At 44.4% G+C, this 13,166-nt stretch overlaps 1 pseudogene; it reads right to left on the bottom strand.

Moving 5' to 3' along the window:
• Window positions 1-7,594: 7,594 nt before the first annotated feature.
• Window positions 7,595-7,895, bottom strand: LOC105509135 (annotated as a pseudogene).
• Between the last annotated feature and the right edge of the window lie 5,271 nt (window positions 7,896-13,166).

Below are 13,166 nucleotides of genomic sequence, written 5' to 3'. Positions count from 1 at the left end.
TGAGTCCCCCATAAATTAAATGTTGCTGCACAGACTTGGGCAGAAGGGAAGCAGATGGGGAGCCAGTCACCAATGCAAGGGACTTCCAGAGGCCTAGGGACTAGAAGCCCCATCTAGGAATTTTTTTTTTTTTTTCTTTTTTTAAGATGGAATTTCACTCTTGTTGCCCAGGCTTTAGTGCAATGGTGCAATCTCGGCTCCACCTCCCAGGTTCTAGCAATTCTCCTGCCTCAGCCTCCCCAGTAGCTGTGAATACGGGCATGTGCCACCATACCCAGCTAATTTTGTATTTTGGGTAGAGATGGGGTTTCTCCATGTTGGTCAGTCTGGTCTCAAACTCCTGACCTCAGGTGATCTGCCCGCCTCGGCCTTCCAAAGTGCTGAGATTACAGGTGTGAACCACTGCGCCCGACCCCATCTAGGATTCTTGAATGACCAGGCCAGTGGGATGGAGAATACATTGATCCCCAAAGATGGGTGTGGTCAATTTGTGTTCGCAGTAAGGCAGACATGTGCGTTGTATGACTCACATGCACGCACAGAGACACAGAAACCATAATCAAGGGAGCATTTGTGTGTAGCCAGAGGCACAGGGCAAGATCCTTTTATTTTGTAGATAATGTCATTAGAACACTCAGGCTTCCTCAGTGTAGGACTTTTCAGGTTATTAAGGTCTCTTATTAATCAGCCTCCCTCTGTCCCGTTGCTTTCCATATTCTTGGTGCAGATAGCGTAGATAATAATATATTAATTACATTTTGTGGAAAACAGTGAGAGAAATATATCCTATATACTATATATATTTGTATATATATTCATGCTTTTTTCCTCTTGATTCTTGTATATACTCTATAGTCTATTTCTAGTAGTTTATCCAAAAAGCTGATGAGCGTGGTTGCCTCTGGGTAGGGATTTAAGTTTCAGAGGTAGGAAAGAGAATAACTTTGTATAACGTCCTCTTGTATCGTATTTGAATCTTTTAATCATGGGTATGGATTCCTTATTCAAAATGATAAACTAAAGAAATAGCAAACCATGTCAAATATCCATCTTATAGTTGGATGTTTCTGAATTGCGTCCTCTCCACGAGTAATTGTTTCTGAATGTGATTAACTCTGAGTGTGTGTATGATATGGTTAAAGGCTGTTTTCTCACTTAATGGAAAGAAGTGGACTGACAGAAAACCTCTGGAGGTAAAGAGGATAGAGGTGCTCAAGAGGTAGACAGTTCCTCCAATCCAGCCAAAAAGGGCCATACCAACTACTAGGGAGTGACGCCTGCCAATAATTTCAGCAAATCAGCTACTAAGCTATGAAGAGCTGTGCTCTTCATGTTGACACTTGGCTGAAGTTGCAGTATCTAAAGGTATTGAGAGATTTGAACCAGACTCAGGAAACTGATTTTTTATTTATTATTATTATTTATTTATTTTTGAGACAGAGTTTTGCTCTTGTCACCCAGGCTGGAGTGCAATGGCACGATCTTGACTCACTGCAACCTCTGCCTCCCGGGTTCAAACCATTCTCCTGCCTCAGCCTCCCAAGTAGCTGGGTTTACAGGCACACGCCACCACGCCTGGCTAATTTTTTGTATTTTTAGTAGAGATGGGGTTTCACCATGTTGGCCAGGCTGGTCTCGAACTCCTGACCTTATGACTGCCCACTTCAGCCTCCCAAAGTGCTGGTATTACAGGTATGAGCCACCATGCCTAGCCTTGCTTGAGTTTTAGTAAAATACTTTAAAAAAGTATCCATGTATCTCATTTATTTTAAAGAGAAAGAGGGTAATAACTTTGTGTCTGTGCATGAGCTGGAAAGAATGGGGGATTTGGTGTACTTTACAGTATGGCATGCAGGGGTGATCACAGAATTCGCCAATGGAAAGACCAAATCATTAGTCACAAGTCTTCTAGTCACAGGGACAGAAACCTATCTCAAGTCATTTCTTTTCAGATTGTATTTGGCTCTGTGCAAGACTCCCCCCGCACTCCCCAAACACACACACTTTCTTTATGAGACAGGGTCTGGAGTGCAGTGGTGCGATCTCAGCTCACTGCAGCCTCCGCTTCATGGACTCAAGCGATCCTCCCCTCAGCTTCCAGAGTAGCTAGGACTATAGGCATGTGCCACCAAGCCCAGCTAACTTTTTGTATTTTTTTGGAGAGACAGGGTTTCACCATGTTGTCCAGGCTGGTCTCGAACTCCTGGGCTCAAGCAATCCTCTGGCCTTGGTCTCCCAAAGTGCTGGTATTACAGGCATAAGCCAATGTGCCCAGCCAGAAACCCACATTAAAGAGGTGTCTTGTAACCAAGTTTCTGTAGTTCTTGTACATTTCTGGAGTAAGATGGTCACTGCATTGTTTTGTTGGGGGGCATTGCTTTAGCAGCTCAATATCAGATCTGGCATCTCTGTAATTCTTTAAAAATTTTCTTTTTTGGGCCGGGTACGGTGGCTCAAGCCTGTAATCCCAGCACTTGGGGAGGCTGAGGCGTGTGGATCACGAGGTCAGGAGTTCGAGACCAGCCTGACCAACATGGTGAAACTCTGTCTCTACTAAAAATACAAAAATTAGCCAGGTGTGGTGGTGCACACCTGTAATCCCAGCTACTCAAGTGGCTGAAGCAGGAGAATCGCCTGAACCTGGAAGGTGGAGGTTGCAGTGAGCCAAGATTGTGCCACTGCACTCCAGCCTAGGTGACAGAGAGAGACTTCATCTCAAAAAATAAAAAAGAAAAAAAAATTCTTTTATACTCCCATTCTGAAAATAGCTGCTGTGGCTCCAGGCATCACCTGTGTGTTCTAGTAAAGAAGGTAGAAAGTGAAAAGAGTGTGTTCCATTTTATCAATTGTTTATAACCTCTTTGTAGCTTCAACTGTGTCATATAAACATATCCAGCAGCAAGGAAAATGTCCGTTTTCCTTGTACTCCAAACTCCAAAGAAATACAAGGAGTATTTACTTCTGTGAATTGCCTCCCTACACAAAATTGGGATTTTGTTGTCAAGGGAGAAATGACTGGATATGAGGAATGCCCTTAATGATCTTGCTTCATTCAGCATCATGGGCAAATAAATGCCTTCACGAAAAAGATAAGAATGAATGGCTTTAAGGAAGTTATTTGAGTTAGCGTTTCCTGCATAACAAGCCATTCCAAATGTGGTGACGTTTTACATTTAAAGTTTAAACAAACATCAATTTGTTTATGAAAGTGTGGATTGGCAGCTTGGACTGGACTCCTCTGGGAGACTTATCTCTGCTCCCTTCAGTGTCAACTGTGCTTTGTGTTATATCTGTGACTTCAGCCAGATGGTGGGGATAGTTGGAGTGGTTAGGATATCTGGGCCTTCTTTCTACATGGTTTCTTCTCCTGTAGTCACCTTCTTCACATGATGGCAGAAAGGTCTCCTATTGTTGAGTAACAAATGACTCCAAAACTTGATGAATAAGCTGCCACCATTTTATTTGCTCAAAACTCTGTGGGTCATCATTTCGGGTGAAGCTCAGTTTGATGGTTCTTCTTCTGGGCTCTCCTGGTGTCTTCCATGTGGTTTAACTGAGGCTGAATGGTCTATGATGCTCTTGCTGGCCGTGGTCCACTGATGTCTGGCAGTTGGTGCTGGGTATTGGCTGGGCCACCTGATGCCAGCAGGCTAGCCCGGGCTTCTTCACGTGGTGAAGAGGTTTGAACAGCAGCAAGAGAAAAGGTAAGTTTCAATGTCTAAGTGCTTTTCCAGCCTCGACTTGCATCCTATTTGCTGATGTCCCACTGGCCCAAGCAAGCCACATGGTCAAGCCCAGAATCAATGTGGGAGGGGACTATGCAAGGTGGCATCTACAAGGAGACCTACTTTCTTGGGGACCGTTATTCTACCAATCCACCACATAAGCCTCAAATCAATGACTTGAATGTCTACAGGGATCTCCTTATCTTGTCATTGCTTTTCTCTGCAAGTCCTCTTCATTCCTTTAGATACACCCCTCTCCCCAGGGTAGTAACCACAGCTGCCCTTAGCTCTAGAAATCCCTTTCTCAGCTTCCCACTCGGGTGCTGGGAAGCACACTGACTAGCCTGACGTGGTCTGACGCCTGTCCTGAGGCTAAGTAATCGGGATACTATTATCGCCAATTTCCACTGTAACTACAATGTTAGGATGGGGTTGTAGAAGGAACAGTGTCGGAGCCACCATCCTAAAAATGAGGTGATGCCCCTGGAATAACAAAGACATACTGGCCAGACAAGACCAACAGATGGAGTTAGGGAGTATTTGAACAGGAAACTTCACAGACTATATTTCTGGAGGTTTTTGTTTTGTTAGTTGGTTGAAAGAATCTGGTTTTAATAAGAATTTAAGCAGTTTAAATTCAATTTCTATCATTTTCCAAAACATTACCTTATTAAACAAAGCTATACATTTTATTTATTTAATTATTTTGGAAAAGTAATTAAATCAGACTAGCATCTGATGCTGGCCCCAGTAGGAAACCGAGCTGGGTGTTCTTTGTGGCAAATACACAATACTGATTGCGTTACTGTCTCATTCTCCCTTTCCTGAAACTGTGCTGGGAAGACAGAATGGAAAAAGGCATTAATTGGCATTAATTGGCACATCAATCAAGGCCTGAACTGGCACATCAGTCACATCAGGGAGGGTCTGTTTCTTCCTCCAATCCTGTTAGAAGTTTAAGAGCATGCGAAGGATGTTCCACCTTGTGCTCTGTGGATTTGTGGCATTTGTGGCAAGCAGAAATGTCTGGGATGGCCTTGGCCACAGGGCCTCTGCTGCATCTCACTGAGGTTCCCCAGCACGGACAGTGTCAGGGCCCACCTTTGCCTTAATTTAACTGGGGCGAAGGAAAGTAAAGAGAGAATGCCTGAGAGTGAAGGAATGCTGGCCTTGGGGAATGTGATCCAATTCCATAAATAGCAGAGATTCCTGAAAGGCTTTGAGGCAGGCTCTGAGAGGTAGCCATGGCGATGCTGTGCCTGTTGGCTCCCTGCTGCCAGAGAGAGGCTGCTTGCTGTCTCTTCCCAGGGGCCTGTGCTGGCATGCCTGGGCTTATTTCAGAAACTCTCCTAGACACAGCGACTGCTCAGAAGCACACCCTTAATTGGTGGAGCCAGCTCTTTGCCTTGGTGCCCTGCAGCATTTCACTGGCACTTTTCTGCCCAGCAAACACTTGCCAGTAATTGTGGGGCCACCACTGTTAGTTAACAGGCTGTGGTTTGCCTTCAAGGGGTTAGTGAGTTGTTCTTGGGTTCTTTGATGACAATTAGGGTGTATTTATCAGCAGGATGGCTGAGGGGTCTTGTCTGTGACTTTGGAAGATTAAGGCAATCTGACTTCACCTATTCCCAATTCAGAATTCTGGCTTCATCCTCCCTACACAACTGGGGCTTGCATCCCTACTGGTCCTCAGTGGTGTCTTGGGGACCTGGGAAGAGGAAAGTGGAATCTGAGATGTGTCTGTGGGTGCAAAAGTAAGTGGGTGGATTAGGACAGCACTCCTACTTCGACTGGCATACTAGCATCCCTGTTTTTTTGTTTTTTTTTTTCAGAGATGGAGTCTTGCTCTGTCACCCAGTCTGGAGTGCAGTAGCACTACCTCGGTTCACTGCAACCTCTGCCTCCAGGTTCAAGTGAATCTTGTGCCTCACCCTCACAAGTAGCTGGGACTACAGGCATGTGCTACCACATCCAGCTAATTTTTGCATTTTTAGTAAAGACGGGGTTTTGCCTTTGCTAGTCTTGAACTTCTGGCCTCTGGTGATCTACCCACCTCGGCCTCCCAAAGTGCTGGGATTACAGGCACGAGCCACCATGCCCAGCCCGGCATGCCTCTGAGAGACAGGACTAGCTAGATTTCCTAGGCCAACTAAGAATCCCTAAGCCTAGCTGGGAAGGTGACCACATCCACCTTTAAACATGGGGCTTGCAACTTAGCTCACACCTGACCAATCAGGTAGTAAAGAGAGCTCACTAAAATGCTAATTAGGCAAAAGCGGGAGGTAAACAAATAGCCAATCATCTATCGCCTGAGAGCACAGGGGGAGGGACAATGATCAGATATTAACCCAGGCCTGCGAGCCAGCAGTGGCTACCCTCTTTGGGTCCCCTCCCTTTGTATGGGAGCTCTGTTTTCACTCTGTTAAATCTTGAAACTGCACACTCTTCTGGTCTGTGTTTGTTACCACTCAAGCTGAGCTTTTGCTTGCTGTCCACCAGTGCTGTTTGCCACCATCGCAGACCCGCTGCTGACTTCCACCCCTCTGGGTCCAGCAGGGTGTCTGCTGTGCTCCTGATCCAGTGAGGTGCCCACTGCCACTCCCGATCGGACTAAAGGCTTACCATTGTTCCTGCACGGCTAAGTGCCCGGGTTCGTCCTGATGGAGCTGAACACTAGTCGCTGGATTCCATGGTTCTCTTTCGTGACCCATGGCTTCTAATAGAGCTATAACACTCACCACATAGCCCAGGGTTCCATTCCTTGGAATCTGTGAGGCCAAGAACCGCAGGTCAGAGAACAAGAGGCTTGCCACCATGTTGGGAGCAGCTGCCACCATCTTGGGAGCTCTGGGAGCAAAGATGATTCAAGTGATTTTTGTGCCTCAGCTTCCCAAGTAGCTGGGACTACAGGCATGCGCTACCACATCCAGCTAATTTTTGTATTTTTAGTAAAGACGGGGTTTTGCCATGTTGGCCTTGCTAGTCTTAAACTTCTGGCCTCAGGTGATCCACCTGCCTCGGCCTCCCAAAGTGCTGGGATTACAGGCGTGAGCCACCACACCCAGCCTAGCATCCTTGAACCTGGGAGGCAGAGGTTGCAGTGAGCTGAGATTTTTGGTCACTACCCTCCAGTCTGGGTGAGACTCCATCTTAAAAACAAAACAAAACAAACAAACAAAAAACAAAAAAACTCAAGGGTTTATCGTTTACATTAGTATTCACTCTTGATGTACATTCTCTGAGTTTTGACAAACACATAAAGCCATGTATCCATCATCATAGTATCGTACAGAATAGTTTTACTGCCCTAAAAATGTCGTGTGCTTGGGCTATTCACCCCTTCCTCCTTCTCTATCAGCTCCTGGCAACCACTGATTTCTTTCTGTCTCCATAGTTTTGCTTTTTATTTATTTATTTTTTAACTTTATATTTTCAAACTATATTTAAAGACTATAGTAATACAAATAGGATGGAATGTGCAAAAAATATACAAAAATAAAAACAATGGAACAGAAATCACTATTCACATATTTCAGACATGATGCAAAAAGAGAATGTAAAAAATAGTTCAACTTAGAGTTTCTCAGAAGTATGCAGATATTTGTGTGTTCCCCAAAACAACGGAAAAGCAGTCAGATTGTGCAGTCTCTTACATGCCATGGAGAAGACTTTTGGCTCTCACTGTAAACTTGAAAGAAGATCACCAAAGGGAAAGTAGAATCCTTAGAGAATTTAAAAGCATAAGACAGAAGATGCCCTATGAGAAAGCAGTATAAAAAAACTCAGGCTTCCCAGACATTATTTTCTTTGGAACACAGCTTCCCAAATCGCATTTTAAGGACTGGCTTTCTCCTTGACCTTTGGACTTCTCATCTGTGTCGTCTGTTGTATTCACTTTTGCTCCCATCCAGTGGGGCTTTGGCTACCATCTCATGTCCCTTCATATTCCAAGGCTCTTTTTTTATTTTTTATTTTTGGCTCCAGACAGGCAATCAGGTATGGGTTAGAGACAGCAATACACAGGAAGATTGGGTTTCTGTGGTCCACTAACATCACATTTCCATATAAATTCCGCTGTGCAGTGTCCAGGCATTGCCACTCCTCCAAAGACAATTCTATGTCCATAAATGTCAATGGTTCCATTTCTAGGCTTCCAGGGGGTCCAGGCATCTTAGCTGTGGATCTCCCAGTACCTGCAGGTAACAGAGCCACAATGGATCCACAGAGGCTGGGCCTCTAGGAGCAGTCAGTTTTGCCTCTTCTAGAGTATTATATAATTGCAATTACTTAGCATGTAGGCTTTTCACACTGGCTTCTTTCACTTAACAATATGCATTTAAGGCTCCTTCATGTCTTCCTGGCTTGCTAGCTCATTTAAAAAAATCATTAATATCCCAGTGTATGGATATACCATCATTTTTTGGATGTAGATTATTAAAAGAGGTTTTCTACAAAATAGTACATTTAAAAATCGTCAGTTTAGTGTTTATGGTTTTCTTTTATGAGGTGGCCAGGGTGTGGGATAGGTCAACCTGTAGGTATAGTGCCCATGGAAACAGATGTGGGGGTGGAATGAGAATGATTGCTTCATGGGAAAAAAAAACCACAACAATACACACACACACACACACACACACACACACCACCACCACCACCACCATCCATTTAAAATGGCTGGTATTAGGGGAAGAACAGTGGACCAAGAACAAGGGTGTGACTTAGTATGATTTAGCAGAGACTGAAAATTTATTTATTCATTCAACACTGATTTATTCACTCAACACTGATTTATAGAACACCTGACTCTATGATGTCATACTTGGTCCTAGGAATGGAATAATGAACACAGCAGATAAATGGAACTGATAAAGGGAATTTTCAAGAGAGTCAGGCATTCGCCAAAGAGTCACACTAACGAATATGTAATTACAATTGGAGTAAAGTGCTCGGAAGGAAGGAAAACTTGGCCTCTCTTGGAGGGTCAAAGAAAGTTCCTAGAGGAAAGGACACTTGAGTCGCAATCTTAAAGTTAACCAAAAGTTGACTTTGGAGATGGAAGAAGTTGCTGGGCCTGTGATCAGTTCAACCAGCATCTTGCTTAACAGCCCCTTCTCCCTTGTCTTCTCCATGGGGCAACTCCCTTGTGGAATGCAGCTCTTGTTGGAATAACTGAAGCATACGGTGGGTATTATCCTGTAATACCAACCCAAATTGCTGCCAAAGTATCTCCAAGCAATACAGGAAGACAGGAGGGCAATAGTTAATGAAGCTTTATTTATTAATTTATTATTGTCATTATTATTTTTTGTTACATCCTCTGTTTCCAATTTCCTCCAACACGTATTTTGAGCAGTTATGATGTTTCAAATACGGGGTTTTTAAGATTAAATGAAATATGGAGTCTGTCTTTGAGTCAACATATAATTGCATAATGCACTCTCTGACGGCAGCTCTCCCAAGGTCCTCTGGGGACACCCATGTGTCTGTTCATCCTGCAATATATATTGAGTGCTGTGTGCTGGGCCAGGGATGTGGAGATGAAAGAGACAGATGATCCACCTACAAGGACCTTACTTTCTAGTGCAGAGGACAACCTTTAAACGTAATTCAGTGCAGTGAACTCTAAGAAAGAGACGAGGTGGCCGGGCGCGGTGATTCAAGCCTGTAATCCCAGCACTTTGGGAGGCCGAGACGGGCGGATCATGAGGTCAAGAGATCGAGACCATCCTGGCTAACACGGTGAAACCCCATCTCTACTAAAAAAAATACAAAAAACTAGCTGGGCGAGGTGGCGGGCGCCTGTAGTCCCAGCTACTCGGGAGGCTGAGGCAGGAGAATGGCGTAAACTCGGGAGGCGAAGCTTGCAGTGAGCTGAGATCCGGCCACTGCACTCCAGCCTGGGCAACAGAGCGAGACTCCGTCTCAAAAAAAAAAAAAAAAAAGAGACAAGAGGTATCAGAACTGTTTGGAAGAATGCACTGTTGAAAGGTCTTGCCTAAAATCTGTTTTGCTTTAAGCAGAAGAAGTAGACCTCTTCCTATTTTACAGGAAAATCATTTATGGAAATGTATGTAACTATTTTAGCTAAAATATTCTCTTTCACTTAATCTAAGGCCTGAGATGATAAATTTCTCACTGTGGAAGAAGCCTCAGTGTCCCAGCATTAAATAAAGATCATTCAGCTTCCCAAAGTGGAAGTCAAAAACCAATATGCAGAGGTCAGTCTAGCTCAGATGCAAGCCACATTGTTACTTATTTCCTGCTGTGGATTCTCTTGGTGTCTTGTGAAAAAAGATAGATATTTGGGGAACTTGAGTATCCTGGATTTTTCTTTTGAAATAAAGTCAACCACTGTCTGCCCTTGGTATGTTTGGTTGTTTTAAGTAAGGCCATTGAGACGGCACCACCTCTAGGCTCAGCCAGGGCAATTAGAGAAAAGCCTCTGGGGCCTTGGAATGCGTTTCCAAACAGGATTTGAATGTGGGTGAGATCTGACAGCTCCTCACAGCCTCTTGGTACCAGCAGATGTTCTGTCCCAACAACATAGGCTGACTCCAGGATGAGAGGACAGCAGGCTCAGTGAAGATGTCCGTCTTTCCTCTCCTCCTTCCATCTGCCTTATCAAGAGGTTGACAGGTGGGCATTGACAGTGGCAGCAAACCACCCACCTCGTTTAGTTCTGCCCACTACACTTTTCCATGAGGAGTCCCTCAAGGATGCAGCTCCCAGGCCTCCCAGCTTGTCTGCCTTATTCAGAACTGTTTTTTGCTGCTCAGTGAAGCAGCTAAGAACTTGAGCTCTGGATTTTGACAAATCTGGCTTTGAAATCCAGCTTTGCTGCTAACTAGCTGTGGGGCCTCACACAAGTTACTTTATTTCCCTGACTTGCCTGTAAAATGGGTATAATAATAGTACCTATATATCAGGATCCCAATAGAAAATAGTAACAAATTATAAATGTGTGGAAGTGGTTTAGAAAACCACGAAAGACAGTGAGATACCCAGGGTTAGAGCAGCAGATCTGTGACTTTCTCTAAGCCAATATCTAAGAGGGGAGATAGAAATTATAGGAACCCAGAGAAGAGAAGAGGTACTTAGAAAAGCCCTCTTTGAGAAAAGCCATGGCTTTTATCAGAAATGACCTTACAGAGAAGAAATATGACCTTATTTGACTTTCTGTCTCCAAAATCCTGCTCTCCTGAAGCTCCCTGCTGGCCAAACCCAACAAGAAGCCAGAGGGCATGGGAGCAGGTGATACAATCTGCACAGAGCAGCCTCCTAGGGTAGAGTGAGACAAATGGAAAAGGGTAGAAATGGCTGTGGAGGGCAAATGGAAGACATCCAGCACAAACCAACTCACAGCCTTGCTGAGCTGATTAAATAATGTAATGACATTAAGGGCTTAGCACATTTCCTGTCACCAAGTATTTCATGAAAGTTAGCTGTGACTATTAGCGTTGCTGTTTGTTGGATGTAAGTGAGTTGCCAATACTTTAGGGTTAAGGACATGAAGCAGGACTTAAATGGAACAACAGAGGGCCACACATGTGGCCCCCACACAAGCCCAGGTAATGAAAAGTTTGTGCTTCTTTTGGTATCAAAATAAAATTACGTTTGTGGCTGGGTGTGGTGGCTCATGCCTGTAATCCCAGGCACTTTGGGAGGCTAAGGTGGGTGGATTGTTTGAGCTCAGGAGTTTGAGACAACCTGGGCAATAAGATGAAACCCTGTCTACAAAAAATCCCCACAAAAATTAGAAAAATTAGCTGGGTGTGGTGGCGTGCACGTGAAGTCCCAGCTACTCAGGGGCTGAGGCAGGAGGAACACCTGAGCCTTGGGAGGCCAAGGCTGTAGTGAGTTGTCATTGGGCCATGGCACTCCAGCCTGGGCAACAGAGTGAGACCCTGTCTCAAAACACAAAGAAAGAAAGAAAATGAAGTTTGTTTCTCCTCTCCTGAGAAATGCTCAAATATTTCTTCCACTCTTTTCCACGTCTTTCACCTGTACCATCTTTTCTTGTCTTTCCTGTTAGCATGTGAACATGCTGTTACGAAGAAAATGTCTTTTAAGCTACTATTCACCAATGTAAGTGTTCTCAAAAGAGTAAGGGTTCTTTGGGTTATTGGAGGGACAGGAAATGGGGCCTCAAAGTGCCAAGATGCAGTTATGTGTGGGGTGTAGACATGAGCTGTTAGCACCATGGGGGCTGATATTTTAGAAACAGGTCCACTCCTAACCTTGGTATTAACAGACTTTCCACATGGTTATGTTTCTGCTCTTTACTTTCTGCATGACCATGAGCAAGTCATATTACCTGGATTTCTGTAAATTGTCAGCCTTACTTCACAAAAATATTCTATGGATTAAAAATGACACGAAACACGTGGGTCTTTTTGCATGAAAAAGGTAGCTTGCCTTCCTACTGCCTGTATATATTTTCTGGGCTGGGAGGCTGTCTGGATTGCCATGGGGAATAAAAAGGGGGGTCAAGAGAGCAGAAAGAATGGGAGGAAGAGAGATGCTTCAGATAGATAACCCCGTGGTCCTCTAGCCAAGGGACGCAGAAGAAAATGGCTAGAGAAGACAGGGCGGGGAACATATTGAGCTGAAAGGCTTCAGTGGGAGGCAGCATGGCAAAGGAGACAAGCACAGCCTTTGGTCCCATTAGTCCAGATAGGGTTGCCACCCAGTCCCACCTTTTATTAATGTGAACTTGGATGAGCTGCATCATCTCTTTGATCTTCAGTTTCCTTGTTTGTTACGGTGAGATAAGAAAAAGAAAATTACATATGCAAAAGGCTAGCGGATGCTCAGTAAATGGCTCTTCCTCTTGAAACCCCTTTTATTTTATTTTACTTTATTTTAAAAGCATCCATTAATGCACCCATAATAGGGAGCCAGGGATAGTTCACAGGATTCTCTGACTTATTAAATCAACACCAACAGAAAATAGACAGTTCCCAGTTCTTCTACACTCAAGTGCCATGGGGAAGCACATCTCTGAAAATGTCCTCTAGGTTCCCCACTCCATGCACGGCTCCTGCTGATCCTTTCTCTGAAAAGCTGCCTTCCCACCTGTCTGTTGCCATCAAATCTTCCCTCTCATTTCTCCTTTGTCTATCATTCTGTAGAGTTGTGTTCGTATCTCAATTAAAGAGCTCATCACACTGTGATGCTGGGATCTGCCCACAGGCTCCCAGTTAGGCTGAGCCCTCTCTGCAGGCAGCATCTGAGCAGACACATGTATAGAACTTCCCAGTGCCAGTCACTGTGTTGCTCTGCTTTCTATACATGCCATCTCATTGAATCCTCACATCTGTACTGTTACCTCCACTTTAAGGATACAGAAACTGAGGCATCCAAAGTTTTATGGGCAACATGGTGAAACCCCATCTTTACGAAAATAGAAAAATTAGTTAGGCATGGTGATGCACGCCTGTA

This window comes from Colobus angolensis, unplaced genomic scaffold (genome assembly GCF_000951035.1).
Source record: "Colobus angolensis palliatus isolate OR3802 unplaced genomic scaffold, Cang.pa_1.0 Scaffold17, whole genome shotgun sequence".
Lineage (NCBI taxonomy): Eukaryota > Metazoa > Chordata > Mammalia > Primates > Cercopithecidae > Colobus > Colobus angolensis.
This window is presented reverse-complemented; position numbering and strand designations above follow the sequence as displayed.